The following is a 17,643-nucleotide window of genomic DNA, read 5'->3' on the forward strand; positions in this document are numbered from 1 at the left end:
AAACTGACACGCAAGAAAAAAGTATTTAGTAATTTGTCTCAAACAACAGTGGCCAAAATCATACAGTGTGCACCTGACGTGAGAATTGGGAAAAATCCTAAAAGATTCATAAGGTTAAAAATCTGTAGCCTTTATCGCTGGTTTGACATGTTCACCGACAACGGATTAATGGCAGTTGCGATCATTTGTTTCCTCCGATGAAATTCTGCCAGTGTTGCTTTCCTGCATTGTGACTTTTCCTAAGATGATCGTCAAACCAAGAACCAATAAAAGCGGCGAACCTGATTAGCGCGGCAACTGCAAACCAACTGATCGAAAACGTCTACGCGAATCAGGTCGACAGAACAGAAAGAAGCGAAACTTACCGAGTTACAGAGTGAAAAGAAGTGTTTGTATTACTTTTTTTTTTATCATTAAGGCATGTCATGAACAACATTAATGCTGTGGAACGCGGGTCTGAACGGGTCACGTATTGATGACGTAAAAACTTCAGACGAGTCTTTTGTGTGTGCATCAGTTTTTAACTGTCATACAGTCTGACTGAGATCCTACAGTGCGACGTGGAGATCATGTTCATACAGTCTGAAAAGCAACAATCGCAAAGGACTATTAAAAATCACAGTGTGTATTAGGCTACATAATCATCTTGCTTTTACGCATGCATCTTTTGCTTAATAAGCTGTGGCTGAGTGGTGGGTGTGTGGGGGGTGTAGCTACCTTTAATTAACGATTACAGATATGTCTTTTTATGTAAGTAATTATGTACCTTAAAATGATTTAGTTGTAAAATCTCAGGAACACCTGCACATCTGCTCATTCGTGCAGTTATCCAATGAGGGAACCATGTAGCGGCAGTGTAATGCATGAAATCCTGCAGAAACAGATTAGGAGTTCTAGTTCACATCCAGCAAGAAAAAAAAAAAAAACAATCTGTGACTCACTGGCATGGGGAATGATGGTGGTAGACTGGTTTCAGAAACTGCTGATCCACTTGATTTTCAGGCACAGTGGTCTAGAGTTTACATGGAATTGTGAGAGGGACAGGGGAAGAAATAAAAAAGAAAAAGAAAAGGAAAAACACCTCACAAATACACACACACACACTCTTCAATGAGTGTCAGTTCTAAGAACAGAGATATTGCTCTGATGAAAGCAGTCAGAGGAAAGTGTTTCTGGCTGACAAGAAGACTTTACTTATACAGCTACTCTGTACAACCATGGTGAGGAAAAAAGCATCTCAGAACACACAAATATTAGGCAGAAGCAGAAACGAGTTATACACCTGTCAGGATAGAACCAGGGTCTGAAGCTTGATTACAACATTTTTTTTTTTTAAATATAAAAAAACTTGACAGTTTCTGGCACAGACATCACACATTAAGTGAGTGCTAAGTGTACACAAATTAAATTTTAACGTACACTTATGATATAAAACAAGGAATAGACAAATACCCTCGATAACCCAAGTTGGCTAAAACATCAGTGCGTTGGCTTAGCAACCCTTAAATCCCGCAACAGTGTGTGTTCTGCTTTGTCTGTGACAATGCAGCAGTTACGTTAGCATTTAAACCTTCAAACATGCACGATGACCCGAAACAGCAGTGGTACAAATGCACACGGATTATTGAGAACGCGGTCCGCGTAGAATAACCTCCGACACAATGACACGCCCACGCGAGGAGAGGCCAAATAGAATACGGATGCGAGCGTGTAGGTGGACGGCTCGGGTTTTAGTCCCACTTGCCGAGCAGTAAATCAGCAGTTTTCTCTTGTAAGGCTGACCTCAGGCTCCTGCAGCTTCATAAAGTACGTTAGCTGGCAGAGCTGAGGTCGGAGCGCTGCTGCAGGCCTCCAATAACACCCAATTAAACACACACACGCCATCAGACACCACTGCTTCACACACCTGTGAACACAACTGTGGTATGCGCTCAAGATTGGTATACCATTCTTCTCAACGTACACACTTCCTTTCACAAGAAAAAAAAAACACTTCTGCCACACAAACATACAGGGAAGTTATACTACACGCTGACGTCCATAAACCGTCGTCTGAGTAGCGATTGAAAGTTCTTGTGTGATCTCGCAGCTGCTGCATCTTCCAGCTCAGACTAAACAGCAGTTCCAAATGTGCTCAACAGCAAACTATCCTGACAACATTTCCACAGCATGTGAAAATGACGACATCAAGAACGGTCTGGGAGAGAAGACGAGCGTTCCTTTAAATGTGCTGCGATTCTCTCAAATGATACACCACTGATTTAAAAGCATTCGAAATGTTATTCTTTATACTTGTTACAAGAAAAATGTCAAGAATGACAATCAAGTTCTTCATTTTCAATTTAATTTGAACATTTAAACAATTCGATTATTTATTATTTTAAATAACGCTGCACCACAGATTTCTGCATAAGAAGACACAGTTACTAATAAAATTCAGATTTGTAATTATTTACTGACCGTAATGTTTTCATGTTGCTGATACACTATAGAGAGGTTTGTAGACGCCTCACCGCGTGAGGTATATCTGCTTTTTAAACACTGCATTCCACATTTTCACTAGTTTTTGAAGTGTGCTTGTGGTGATTTGTGCTTAATCAGCCACAAGGGTGTCGGCAAAATCAGCTACTGATTGAGGAGGGTGAGGAGGCCTGGGGTGCAGTCCAGTGCACCCCAGGCCTCCTCACGCTGGGGTGCAGCGTTCCAGTTCATCCCAGAAGTGTCCAATAGGGTTGAGGTCAGAGCTCTATAGCAGACCACTTAAGACCTTCTACACCAAATCAGGTTTTATGCAGAGTGACATTGTCATGCTGGAGCAGGTTTGGGTCTCCTAGTTTAAGTGAAGGGAGAATTTAATGCTACCACATCCAAAGTTATCCTATAAGATTGTGTGCCTCCAACTTTATGGTAACAATCTGAGGAGAAAAAACAAAAAAAATGAAAGGCAGTTATACCTTCATGGAGCTGGCTATGTGCACAGGGGAACAGTCATGCTGGAGCAGGTAAGATTTAATGCTACCTCATCATATAATGAAACACATATGACTGGAAAAGCCTGGTGTCCCAACACTTTAACTTTGAATAGAATGTATTGTTCCTCAGAAATAAGTATTTGCCAATCTGGGAAGTGAGAAGGAATATCAGGTATCAGTGTATGCTCACTGCATACGGTAGAACTTAAAAGGTGTGTACAGCATATAACTGAGAGACCACCTTTTGATTTCTCAAGAATTTCTAAAAATCACACAATATTAAATAAAATCAAATCAAAAACACTTCCTCCAATATTAAATAAAATAAAATCAAAAACACTTCCTGCACCATGGCTCATTACTAATGAGTCAAGCGGCATTAAAAACACAGAGTGGAAAGATTGTTTGGACAACCATGCATTAGGCATCTGAAAGTAAGAGAACATTTGGATGGGATTGTTTTTTTCCCTTTGAATATGCAAATGTTAAGCCAAACGTGATTCGCATTTGAGTGGCAGGATTTGATTTGTTGATGGCCCTTCAAAAAAAAAAAAAAACCCAACCCCACACACACACACACACACACACACACACACAAGGATCAACGTGCTACATTAAAACCTATATGGTCGCACACCTGAGAAGATGCATTACGGTCCACTTCAAATTGCTGACCTACTGTAAAACGAAAAACGCATTGCAAAACGGAAAAAAAAAAACCCTCTAATGTTGTCTCGCCTGAATTTGTGAGCGTACGGCAGACAGCGGCGTCTCTACGGACGACGCGTGCGACGAGAAAGCAAAAAAGATGGGGGAACTGATGATTTAATTCACGAACAGGTGCCGCCAATTACGGCGCGCCGCTCCTCCACACCCCTCCTCTCCGCTTCACGCTTTCGCAGAAATTGGACACCCTGGTGCTGACAGCTCGGCCCGAGCCACTAAAAGGAGGAAAGAAAAAAGAAAGGAGGGAGATGCTTTTTAAAAGGGCACAGTTGGTGGCTGGGACAAGGAGCTGTCTGTGTGCCTGTCTTTCTAAAAGCTCATCTTTTTATCTAAGCTGTCTCACGTGAGACGGAGCAGGCAGGGTTTGGACACCGACTTCCTCCCCTCACCACCTCCTCCTCCCGCAGTCCAGGTGTTCAGACGGAGGCCGTTTTCCGTCCCAGAATGCACAGCGAGCAAGCAGCCAGCGCAGCAGTCACAGCTGCCAATCTCAAACAAACGAAAGAAAAAAACACAGTGCGCAATGGGAAGCGGTGTATTATGGAAACGACAGATGTGTACATCTTCTCACACAAAGACATATGCACACACTCACTGCTTTTTTTTGACACCGTTCGAGACAAGCGAGTTACTACTCCAGCAATTTATAGCACAAGCGGAACGGAACATTATTTCCCTCAAACACTTAGACGCTTCGCTGCACAAATAAATACAGATGCTGGAACTCATGAAACAAAACACCTCCTTCAAAAACGTTGGAATATATTTGGGGAAGGGGAAAAAAAATAAATAAAAATAGTCTGCCAGGCCTACTTAAGCAAAATTTCATAGAGATCCAAGACGAGTTCAGATTAAGGTTTCCCAACAAAGATCTCTAGTGGAAGAGCGAGCATCACTTTCAACACTATCTCTCCCAGATCAGATGATTTACACTTATTGATAGAGTCTATGTATAGATGGATTTTAGGTTCCGATCATAAAATAAGTAACTAATCGCCACAAGAAACCATCAAATAAAGAAGATCTGGAAAAACACCCCATTACAGCATGACTGGGTGGCAAACACCTTTATTAGCCTTTACTCTATCCAATTGTCTTGGTTGAGGGAGGCGGTAACTTAGTGGTTAAGGAATTGGACTTTGGATCTGAAGGTCATGAGTTCAAATCCCAGCCACACCAAGCTACCACTCCTAGGCTCCTGATCGAGGCGCCTTAACCCCATAGCTGCTCAGTTGTACAAATAATATAAATTTAAGTCACTCTAGAGGACATCTGCAAAATGCCGTAAATGTAAAATGTGACCAATTCTGCTTTCTTAGACTCAAGGTGCATTAATGATCATTAATGACACAAATTTTCAACCAAATCCCGGTCATTTCGTTTCATCTGCTTACCAGCATGACGACACACGCTACAACGGGACATATTTAACGAGGCGGTGGGAACAATACGGCACCGGATCCATACCGAATACCAGAGCACCGCCAGGCCAAAAGGAACGCACCAACACCCTCCCTGAGAATCCCAGCACCAGCATGTCAAAGAAAACCTGATGGAAAGAGCAGGTCAGTTGGCATGGCAACAAAGCTAAAGGGGAAGCAGGCAGTCTGTGTGATTGGCCTCCGAGGAGGACCTGACACACAAACACCGACAGACTTTAACACACAAACGCACACAAGCGAGCTTTTGAGTGATCTCGGGAAGGCAGCAAGACCTGGAGTTGCCCCGGAGTCAGACAGGAAGGATGTGTTTGATGCCGGAGCTAACAGGTAGATGGGATTCATTTTTGTTCAGACATGCTCTCCGGCGCTTGTGCTTAGAATCGCAGGATTTTATCCAGCCCACCAGATGGACGAAAGCTTGTCCAGCTAGATCAGCAGGATGTGTAAAGGTCAGGGTCAGATCTCCAGCGGAGACATTCTTCAAATCATGCTTCGACTTCAAAACGCACGCACTTGTAAGTGCAAGTCCAAGTGCTGATTACCTTTCCCCCTCACCAAATTACACTCTATACAACCACTCCAGTTTTCTAGTAATAACCAATCACCTCGGTCTCTGTGATAAAGCAGGGGGACAGACACTAATCCTGGTGCCCTGACACCATCTTTTCAGGTGTGTGTGACCATGGCAATATCCTAGCTACCTCAGCAGAAGGTCTTGCTCCAGCTCAGCCACAACAGAGACAAAACAAAGCTTTCTGTATTATTACGGCTTGTTACGTTTCTGCTCATTATACGAAACAGCTTTTCGTTCCCCATTAATTTATTACCAGGTTTCCGCGGCGTATTTCAAAGCCGTTTAAAAGTGCTTTGTGTATGCAAAAACATCATAAAATTAAAGAATATAAAATATTTCGATTAAAAGCGTGAGATCGATAAATTTGAAAAATCTGTAATTAAAAGTGCAACATAAGTTGCAAAATAACGCAGTGAGTGCTTTACACTAGACACAATGTTTTTTATTATGAAACAACAACAACAATAATTATTATTATTATTATTATTATTACCACCACCACCACCACCAAATCAATAATAATATAAAAAAAAAAACCTACAATAATAATCTTTCGGCTGCTCCCGTTACAGCATATCATCCAATAATACTTATTAAAAAAAAAAAAAAAAAAAAGGAAATTATATATATCTATATTATATATATCTATCTATATTATATATATATATATCTATATTATATATATCTATCTATATATCTATCTATATATATATATATATATATATATAGAGAGATTATATATATATATATATATATATATATATATATATATATAATCTCTCTCTATATATATATATATATATATATGCATGAAATAAAATTTATTAAAATTTAATGAAAAGTGCAGTAAAAGCTTGATGTTAGCCACAGAATGGTTTTGGAGGTATAATTAAAAAAATAAATAAATAAATAAATAAATAAATAAATAAATAAATAATAATAATAATAATAAGCCACAATAATATATATAAAAAAATAAATAAAAGAGACTAAGGTTTAATTAAATTGGCAATTAAGCCCTCAAATATTTTCAATTTTGTATTAAAAAACAAAAAGAAAAACTGAAACTACAATCCTTGATGGAAGTTTTTTTTTTATTAAGGAGTAAACTAGTCAACATTCAATCAAATACATAGTTATCAATACAAATTGCATATCATATGTGCAATAGATTATAATTTCTCAAGCACCTTTAATGTTTTTTCAATATATTTTTTATATATAAAATATTGTTTTTGCCGCACTGAACTGGAATCAGACGAGACATAGCCTTCTGGGAAAGTAGGCATTTTGAAGCATTTCAGATCATGTCACACATTTTCCTCAGAAAAAAAATTGTAATCATAAAGTCAAAGCCGGGTAGGTTTCACACTCCTTTTGAATAAATGAATGAATCAAAGACAACATGTCAGAAGTGTCTTTTTTCTTATTCTGGATGCGACACTATCTAGCAGGATCTAGGAATCTAGCACACAATCCAGAGAAGGTTCTACTTCTGGCCTTTTGGTTGTATGATCGTGCCGAGAAAAAGCCTATTCGCCGAGTTGATGCTGACTGCGCGTAGGTTACATAGTCGACGCTCTCATATAATGTGATTGCATGAAAACACACACCTTTGATCCACCTTCCTCCCTCACACATACAGCCACTCTGTTCCTGCCCCAGTAAGCATGTTAAAAGGTACTTATGGCTGTGCAGGGCATTACTGCAGCCTGCAGCAGATTTGTGATCCACACACACACACACACACACACACACACACACACACACACACACACACACACACACACACACACACACACACACACACACTTTTCAATGAGCACTACAGCATCAATCATTCCAGATACCACGCTGTTGACACAAGGGCTCTGGGGAGGCAGAAAGGGGGGAGTCTGGAAAATTCCATAAGTAACGAAGCTTATGAAGCGAGGCTCTGGGATGAGACTAGTGGCCTGACAAGGTCAATAAGCTTTATGGCCTGCTAAACTGCTGTGAAAAACTCCCAGGCAGGCATAGGTGCTTTTTTTTTTTTTTTTTTTTGGAAAGGGTAGGCACGGGGGAGTCAAAGCGGCTTGCTGTAGCTTTATTGCTTCATTCTTCTTTCTTTCGGGCGTCTAGTTATTTTAGGATTCGCGCTGACCCAGGTGAGTGCTGATACATACCAACTGCGAGTTGTTCGAGATTAAGCATATGAGCAGAAGCAGCCTTTTCTTGTTTCTCATCACTCAACAGCATAGGTATGGTTTTTTTTTTGTGCCAGAAGCGCTAAAGAGTAAATATAGTACTGAACAAGGTAGCAGATCGACGGCAAAAATCCAACCTCTAGCGCCTGCCAAAATAAAAATCACGTGTGGTCTTTCGGTCTCGGCTTTCACGGCCGCTGCCCATGCGTGAAGCATATTAGCACGAGAAGGTTCCGTAATTTGGAAAAGCTTCGCTGTTAGCATTCCAGTATGACTCTTTGAAGCTTCGCTAATAAATTAATAAATCAATAAATAAATGACCATGAAAAAGCTTGAAGCTGAACATACGTCAGGTCGTTAGCTTAAAGTCGGAAATTGAACCTGTATCTCCTGTCCTAGCGTGCGCTATATCCTACTGAGCCACAACTCAAATGGCTGTCATCAAGTGACCTACATTCAAATCAATGCCCTTCGCTGGACATGTGTTCTATATCGGTCACTTACGGCCTGGGAGGAAAGTCTCTTATTGCGTACCAAGTTAACCTATAATACAAAAAATAAAGACAGGAAGCAATCAGTTAAACCTGTTAGTAATAGTGTTGACCTACAATTCACACACGTTACCCCCGCATGTTGCCCAATATCTACTGACATTTGAGTTGTGCGACATTCTAAAAATGTTACCTTCTTGCCAGAGTGCTTATAGCACTGCACAGGTGACCACATCAAAAATGTATTAGTGACTGCATGAAGTCCAATAAGCTTCATTAAATCGGCTTAAACGTTAATTTAACTTGGATTTATGATGAATTAATTATGTGCATTAATACAGACTATGCATAACAGGCTAGAAACGATGACTTTATGGAGCCGAAGTCTTTATTCCCTCCTAATAACCATTCATAAAAAAAGATTTTTTTTTTCAGCTATAAGGTGTAAAAATCTCGTATAAAGATTTTATTTCCGAGACCGAATATTTTAATGATGCGCTTGCTGTTTACTCATTTTTCCAACATCCATTTTCAATAAATAAAGTTTATCTATAATACACTAAGTGAAATAAGTTACATACTCGCAACAGGCAGATCAGGGTTTAGTTTGTGTACACAGTAAAATATAACTGGAGCGTGTCATGTTAAACAAACGAAATGCGTTCGGTTGCTTAAGTCAATAGCGAGTGAATGGATTGAAGTGAAGCTTCTTTCTCAGTTTGCTGGATGAATTAAAAATAATAGTAATAACTAAATAAAACGAAGAATTGGTACTGATCATTATTCCAACAGCCTGAGCTGAACATGCTCAGGCAACTGTGAATGAAAAACTGAGCTGTATTCTGCTTGTCTCGGACGCTAGCAATTTATCCACCCCCTGTACTGAATTCTGACCTAGAAACACCATTGATTGGCCAAACACAGTGATTGCAGGGTCAAACAATCACCTCTTGGGGAAACAATAATAAAAAAACGCCAGCAAGCATGAACAATTTTTTCCACCACATCAATCTTCAGTAGTCATGCATAACATTATGGTCAATATAATGGAAAACCTGAAGAGATTTGTTTGGTCAGCTAGTGAGAAACAAGACCTCGTTGGAGTGTGGTCACAGAAGTAGATCCCAAGAGGTCTGGAAGTGATGATACCATGCACAACCTCAACACATTAGATAAGGACAGATGATTAAATCGTGAGAAGGTATCACAAATCACAGTCATTTAGGAGGATCTGAATGGAATGCTTGGGGAAACTAAGCCCTGATGCAGCATTGCTAAATATTGGTATATATTGAGACTGCTATTAGTCAAAGTACTGAATTGGATTTGGCACATTGAAGCTACAGATTCATAATCAGGTCTTAAGGTTTGTGAAAACCTCACCATCAAACCCAAATGTGGTTCTGTCCCCAAACTGCAGGGTTGTACACATTTGTTTTTACATGCTATAGTAGAACAGGTTCTCTTGAACTAAAAAAGCACAACATGGTCCAGCATGACAATACCCCCGTGCACAAATCAATATTCTTGGTTTGAAAAGGTTGGAGTGGAAGAATCCTGTGTCCTGAGTCCTGACCCATTCAATAATATACCTCCTCCAGGCCTGCTCATCAGACATCAGTGTCAGATCTCACAAATGCTCTTGTGAGTGAAGGGACAAAAATCCCCACTGCAAGGTACAAGATCTAGGGAGGAATCCATTGTAGAAGAGTGGAGATCATAATAAGAGCAAAAGGGAGGATTTAAGCAGGAGTGCAACATTCAAAAAGTAGGAGTGAAAGTCAGTTGCTCATGTACTGCACATTGTTTTAAACACAGGACAAAGATCCGCCTTAAAGCATACCACCATTACAGTCTCGACCCCGGGTACTGCGCGGGTGTCGGACCGGTTCAAAGCAGGATCTCAAAAACTGGCATAGGGTGCAGAGTTGTGCATCTGGATTAGAAACTGCTCACCAAAGCTTGATCTGCATGTGTGCATGTTCTCACATTCAACGTCTCTGAATGCTCACTTCAGAGTAGTTGTGATTTTTTTAGCGCTCTTTTTTTTCTCTTAAAGTGACTAATGTTAATGTAACACAGCAGGAGCACTGATCTCTGATCAACCATTCACTCCAAGCTGCTTCAAGCACTCTCTTCCAAGATCAGATCAAGTAGGCTTTGTGGAGGCAGAGGCCTCTGGCTTGTGTAGGAGTACGAGTGTGATAAGAGGAGGCTATTCAAAGCACGTGAATCATCCGGCAAACAACTTGATTTTCAAAACACATATGCTTTTTTTTTTTTTTTTGAGAGAGAGAGACCATTTACCATTTCCCATGGAAGCAGTTCCTTTTGTAATTTTTCTCTATATTATTCTTTTTGGTTCTATTGTACAAGCAGTAGAAGAGGAAAGAAAAAGGAAAAAAAAAAAAAAAAAAAAAAAAAAAAAAGGTAGGCCATTCCATAAAAACAATATCCTTATCACGGCGTGCAGGGGTTAAAGCCTACAAAATAATGCCGTAAGAACTAACAAAACCCATCAGCGTAAATGAGGTTCAGGTTTCCTCGGTCATTTCTAAGTCTCTTTACGGCGCACAGAGGGAAATACTCATATGCAGCATAACATTTTGTGATGAAAAGCATATTATGGTGTTTGTATAGAAGGAAACGGCCGTGTGTAATGGAGGTTGCAGCAGTGGCGAGGCTTTTTCCCGACGCTGGGCCATGGGCCGAGTTTCACTGGGCTTACTCCAGCAGTTCACACAGGCTGCCCAAATCTCTCCAAATCCTCGCTCTTTCAATGACTGCTAGCGTCTGATTAAGCGCGACCGCTCAAAAGCTGCACCTGATGCATTAATTTAGTCAACTCTCCTAACGATCTTTTAAAACTGCTGCTTTTTCCGCCCGTATGCAAGTTCTGTGTTGCGCTACTTCAGGGAGCCGCAATCATAAGCAGAAAAAACCTAAGAGGTAAAAAAAGAAATTCTTTTAATCTTTTTTTTTTAATGCCTGAAAATGCATGGACATGCTTTCCTTGGTTTACTTCTCGTGGTGGAAAGCAGCTGCCGCACGCAATCAAAGGTCACTTTGTCATTTCCTGGGAAATGCAATAGCCCTAGAGTGTCAGCAACACCTCATTTAAGTGTGTACGTGCATGTGTGTGTAAGTGTGAGGTCGCCTTGTCATGCCGGTATGCCATCTCACTCCCCAGCCCCGAGGAAGCAGGGCCGGTTTTTGAGGCGTGCTCCTGTGGGTGGACGCACAAGAAGGAAAAAAAAAAAAAAAAAGGTTGCCTGAAAGATTAACCCGGCTCCCTTTTATAGCCCGCGACAAGAGGTTAAATCACTCGTTAAAGCCTGCTGCTATAACCTGAATAATTAGATCATGAATATTATAGCGGCTGACTCAGTCACACCGCGACTGATCAATCGTGGCCGCGTTGGCAAGGAGCAGAGTCGGGGATAAGCCTCCCGCTGCACAGAATGCCACGCTTCCACAGGGGGCTGGTCTAATTAAGCCGAGGGCGGCGGAGTCAAAGAGGACGCTGTGAGCCAAAACAATTTCTTTTCCTGGCTATAATGGAGCCAGGCAAAGCTTTTTTCAACCGGCTGTTTGAAGGCCGGTGGCACACTGACCCCATATCCTGTAATAACCAACGTCCATCCGATTTGGTCTCACTTCACTCACTACTCATCCTCGTCCAGTGCTTTTCCATTAGACATCGTCGTATAGCATGAGGAATACAAGAAATATGAACCCAGCCATTACTGTATCTTGACTTTCCCTCAGCCAATGAATCCAAATACAAACCATAGCATGTAGGATTCATTGGTGGTGTCCAAATCCCAACTCATTTTAATCAGCATGGAAAAATGTGAATCTAAACTTTAGCAGATGACGTTGGGCACACAGCACATTAGGTCGTATACGGTGCTGTTATGTTCAATGATGTACAAGAGGTTATTTAGGAGCCATTTATGTGAAAACAAACTAATAAATAAATACAACACTACACTACTCAGGAAGATAGCAGTATTCAAGGTATTTTCATGTTTAATCGATCGCAAAAAAAAAAAATCTCAAGTCAAATGTGTTTAAGAAGAAAACAAAACATTTCCAGAAACACATCCTGTGAGGAAAAACTTCCTCCTGTTAAACGAATGAACAAAGTGAAAAAGAAAATGTTTTTATAATGCGTTTTAGGTGAAAAAGCAAATCAACCTATGACTATATTTTTTTAAAAGCAGTGCTATACACTCAGAAGCAGTAAAGCAGTCAAAGCTAAAATAGCAAAATACCAATATCTCCTCTAAGCAAAAAAAAAAAAAAAAAAAAAACGCTCTCTGAGCAATGTTCCCTGTTTACCTCGGGTTCATTTTTTTTTTTTTTAAACAGCGTAGTGTGCAGAGTTTCTCTGAGCTCTGGATCTCTCAGCAGAGGCTAAGAGTGTGTGCTGTCAGTGAAAGCTGAGATATATAGAGAGAATATTTGTCAAGCCTGAAAGATAAAACCTCTCCAATCTATCCTGCTCTCTTCGGCATCATGGGAGCTTGTGGTTCCCCTCGGCAGGTGAGAGTCCCTATTAATTACAGGAAGCTCCAATGCAGGGACGGTCAGCGGGAGACGGGGACCCTGGGACGTCGAATACAGGAAGACAAACGGTCGGGCCGTGAGCGAAAGCTCGGGTGCAGATTTAGCCAAATAGCCTGATGCCGATGGGGTGCTTAGTCAAATTTTTCACCATCCCTCCCCCTCGCCGTGCTCAGTCGATCATACGCTACAGTGGAGCTCGCGATCCACATGCACACTACATCTGTAAAAGCCCACCCGGCAGCCTCACACGTTAGAAAAAAGTAGGTCAAGCAAGGTTACGAGCTTTTTTTAAATGCTGAAAGTTGACTTTTTGTCCTCAAACGCTGTGCTGCTGTAGTGTGGACTGCGTAAAAATAAAGAAATAAATAAACCAACACCACACACACACACTCAACTGTTTAATGCAACCATGCCAGAAAAAATATGTAACCGAAAAGTGCACTCAAGTGAATATGCCCACAAGCATGCACACAAATACTCACACCCACCCCCACAACCACCCCCACACACACCCCACCCCCCACACAAGTAAATCTTGAAAACATGTTTGTATTACATTACATTTGACAAATTCCTTTAAAAATGCATGTGGAATTTAATCACTGAGAAGATTTATTATGTGAATGCATTTAAATATTAATAAAACCTATAATGTTGCATAAACTATGCATTCATATTGCATAAACCACAGAAGGTGAAAACTGAGGCAAGATCATCATCATAAATTTTTATGTTTCAGAGATCTAATTTATTTATTTCCCCGCTACAGTGGTTTCTTCTCATCAGTGATATTTAGCACCCCCGAGATAAAATTTCCTATGCTTTTAGTTATGGGATCTTTTATGATAATGATTATTATTATTGTTATTATTATTTAAACATTAAATCACATGGCACAGTCAGATCCCACTGCATAACCTGACATTGTTACTCCTAGACAGTGTGCACTGCTATGGGATTTGTCCATAAAAAAACTAAACTAAACAAAAAACAGCCCTGTTAAAAGCTGTCTATTCAAAGTAGCAGAAATAGCTTATTCTAGGGAGAAGTCAGAAAAAAGAAATTCAACACCCAGATGAATAAGGTCCAGCTTTATTCCTACATTGTGCATCACTAGAGTCGTGGAGCATGAAATCTTAACACACTGCAGTTTGAATATCTTTAATGATTATTTAAACAGGACATTTTTCCCTGGTTTATTTACAATGGTTGAGTCATGGAGTATTTTGTTATTTATTTTTTTTGCACCCCACCTTTACCAAAAGACTAAAACATGCATGTTGTGGCCTAGATCTCTTTTTCCTGCCAATAAGATGTTTCCCATGAAAATAGGTTTATTTAGATTTGACTCCACATGCACTTTGCCTAAGATGCATACAGAACACAAAGACATTTCCCTTCAAGGAAGTCTGTAGTTTTCAGAACTGTGTTGTAAGAAATGTCACATTTTTTTTCGATGGATGCTTCATGTGCATGTGAACAATCCACATGCTGGTCCACTCATGATCGTGTGCACGAAAAGCCTTGCATAAAAAAAATAAATAAATAAAATAACCCACGTCATGCGTTCAGCGCATGTGGGATCGACTCCTGCTTGCACCGGTTTCCGGAGCGGCCCAGGAGGCTGCGCTGCTTCTGACGCGGACATTAAGCCTCTTTCTCGTCTGTCACTGCACCTATCCTCTGCCTCCTGCTGTTCTCTATTTCGCTCCATCCGTCTCCCTTTTCTTCCTTCCTTCCTTCCTCTCTCTCTTCCAATCACTCACACCCACTCTCTCTCTCTCTCTCTCTCTCTCTCTCAGCAAGTCATACATTAGCACGCACAGAAGTCTTCGTTCCCGGCACTCATCCGATGTGAGATTGATAACTGCAGCGGGCAGCGCTGATAAATCAGTCTGAGCCGCGAGGTAGCAATCAGATGGAGCAGGTCTCGCCTCATGCCAGTCCCTGACTGCGCGAGCTTTTTGATTTAGTGCGCAATGACTCAACACTTCTTTCTCCTGCTTTAAAGACACTTTCTAGAAGGCTGCCGCCGTGCAAAGCGGAAAAGAATGGCGAAATTTGTTAAGCCACATTTTTTTTCACCGCTTCAGTGCACTCCAAGCATTGTTCAGAGTCTTTTGCATGACAAATGACTACAAGCTGAGGAGTATGAAATGAGTATGGAAAAGAAAAAGAGAACGAAATAAAAGCTTGATGTAGAGCCTTGATCTAAAGCCAGCACTCAAGAGCAGGTACATTACATGTAATTATGTCCTACATCCCGAAGCACTTTTCCTCCAAAGCCTGTCATTTGATCCTATTTTGTGCACACCTCACTAAGGTTTTGTAAATAATACATCTATTCGCTACATCTATTCGGCTTGGGACACTCCTGCAACGGTTCTGACCATCCATCCTTCACAAGTGCAGTGCTATAATCCTAAAGGAGGCAGCTGAAAACATTATACAGTCTTTCAGCAGCAGCACAAAGAGCATAAAAGCTCTTTGTGAATACTTAAGAGAAATAAGGAAGGAGAAAAGAAAAATACGGCTGAAATTCAGGAACCAACGCACTCAAGTAAACAGTGTTCAAATTACGAGCACAAAAAAACATTACTGATGCATTAACATCATTCATGAATCACTTTACAGCAGCTGCTTTTAGGAACTTCTGCTGATTAACAATGGGAAAGCAAATTTCCTCTCAAGACAGTCACAAAAACTTTGAGAGTAGGGTTAGCTATCGATTATTTTACTAATCGAGTGTTCTACCGATTAGTCCATCGATTAATCAAGCAATCGGATACGAAGTAAATTTTCTTCATTAAAGAGCAACACTAAATATACATGAAAAAATAAGACATGACCTTGTTCTTGAAATGAAGAAGTCATTTGTTTCCTTGTTTTGAAAAATGAACATTTTTATTGCTGAAATTGCATTCTGTGAAAACTACCGTATTTTTCGGACTATAAGCCACGTTTTGAACCCCGCGGCTTAAACAACGAAGCGGCTAATTTATGGATTTTTCCTGGGTTTTTCCCCAAACTTCAAGCCAAAAAACTGAACCCCATAACATTAGACCAATGAAATTTCCGAACGGAAACGAAAAAACGCACACACACGCACGCACGCACGCACGCACGCACGCACGCAGTAATACCGGCAGAATGCAGTGACGTGCTGTTCCCAAAATGCCGCTCTGCTCTTAAAGGAGCCACAACATATTTCACCCGTTACACTGTATAAAAGACACTCTCTTTCAGTAAAGCCTGTGTAAAGTTCATTAGTTTTAGTGTAGACAGTGCGGCTTATACACAGGTGCAGCTTATTTATGTAAAAAATAAAAATATTTGTAAAATTCAGTGGGTGCGCTTTATAGTCCGGAAATTACGGTAAACAATTGGTGCATTTGATTGCCACATTACATCGAAGTGCAAATACAAAATATATAAACAAAACATTAAAAATCAATTTCAAATTACTTAAAAAAAATTTTTAAGAAAAGGTAAACGCACCAACATGGTGTTTCCTTTATGTTTACGTTTCCACGCAAAGGTTGTGTGCGCTATCTGTGTTGCCAATTCCCCTTCTCGCCTTCTGTGTTTCCACGTTTATAAATGAGACCCCAGAGTGGTCCAGAGTTTAGTGGGCAGTTTAATAATGGTTCATGGAGAAACAGTGCTCTGTGTGTGGTTAAATAGACTAAATGAAGCACAGAGTCAAATAATTAGCTTTTTTTTTTTGTATTCGAATCATTGAAGAATCGCTTAATTTATTTGAATATTTGAGAGTACAAAAATCACCCGCTTTACCGTGGTTCAATCTCACACGGAATTGCATTTTGCCACATAACTAATTTGTGTCACTGATTTTCCCGGTCTCTCGCGATAGCACGATAAACTGAAAAACTTATAGAAAACTGTTTTTATTGAGTTTTATGTTGAAATAATGAAATGTATTAATACAAATATAATTAATTTTAAAAGTAAAATTAAAATGTAAATACTGTACAGTACTGTATACATAAAATAGCATTTTTGGGGTGGCGTCGGTTTATCGTGGTTTTTAGTACCTTGTCCAACAGGTTTTGGAAAAAGCTGATGCTTTTATTTATGCTATCTAGCCTGCTAGTTACAATCATCAACACAGCATAACCCTATAATGTTAGCTTCTTGGTTTGTAACTCTGCTACGTGCTACACATTACAATATTCTAATTTCTTAACACGTAGTACTTGTTTACATAATACAATACAGTACTATAATGCAACCTAGCTTATACAATAAAAAGCTCTATTGCAAGCTAGCTTGATGTTTATTTTACACAATAGAAACCTCTGTTAGCTAGTTAGCATAGTGACTATAGAGCACGTTGAGGAAATCTAACAGCACTCCTCTGTCTACATCAACAGAACTGAATAAAGCATTTCTCCAGCTTTACGTTCCTGAGTGTTCACATCTCTGAGGATCTGTCCTAGCACCAGGACAACACTGGTTAGAATGCGGAACAGCCTCTATTCTACTTGAAAAGAATTCAGAAAGTTCATCTGTCCAATGAGATTTTAACTAGCGTTTACCACCATCATTGAGAGCATCCTAAAACCCTGCAAAGGATGATAAACCCCCCGCATAAAGCAACATTAGCCCCTAACTACCTGCCATGGAGCACCTTCACCATAGTGGATGTCTACACAGAGC

The 17,643-nt window shown here is 40.2% G+C and overlaps 1 protein-coding gene across 5 annotated transcripts in view; it reads right to left on the minus strand.

The window, feature by feature from the left end:
- The window catches only part of fam222ba (family with sequence similarity 222 member Ba), a 67,035-nt gene that overhangs the window by 36,293 nt on the left and 13,099 nt on the right, over positions 1-17,643 (minus strand). For 2 of the 5 annotated variants that reach the window (XM_046839381.1, XM_046839378.1), the window contains exon 2: positions 767-871. The exons of 2 other annotated variants lie outside the window; for them this stretch is intronic. The gene's annotated coding sequence lies outside the window, so the exon portion shown is untranslated. Of the gene's footprint in view, positions 1-766; positions 872-941; positions 1,013-17,643 lie in introns of all 5 variants that reach the window. One more of the 5 variants, XM_046839379.1, reaches the window with a different exon arrangement.

This window comes from Silurus meridionalis, chromosome 25 (genome assembly GCF_014805685.1).
Source record: "Silurus meridionalis isolate SWU-2019-XX chromosome 25, ASM1480568v1, whole genome shotgun sequence".
In the NCBI taxonomy this organism is placed as follows: domain Eukaryota; kingdom Metazoa; phylum Chordata; class Actinopteri; order Siluriformes; family Siluridae; genus Silurus; species Silurus meridionalis.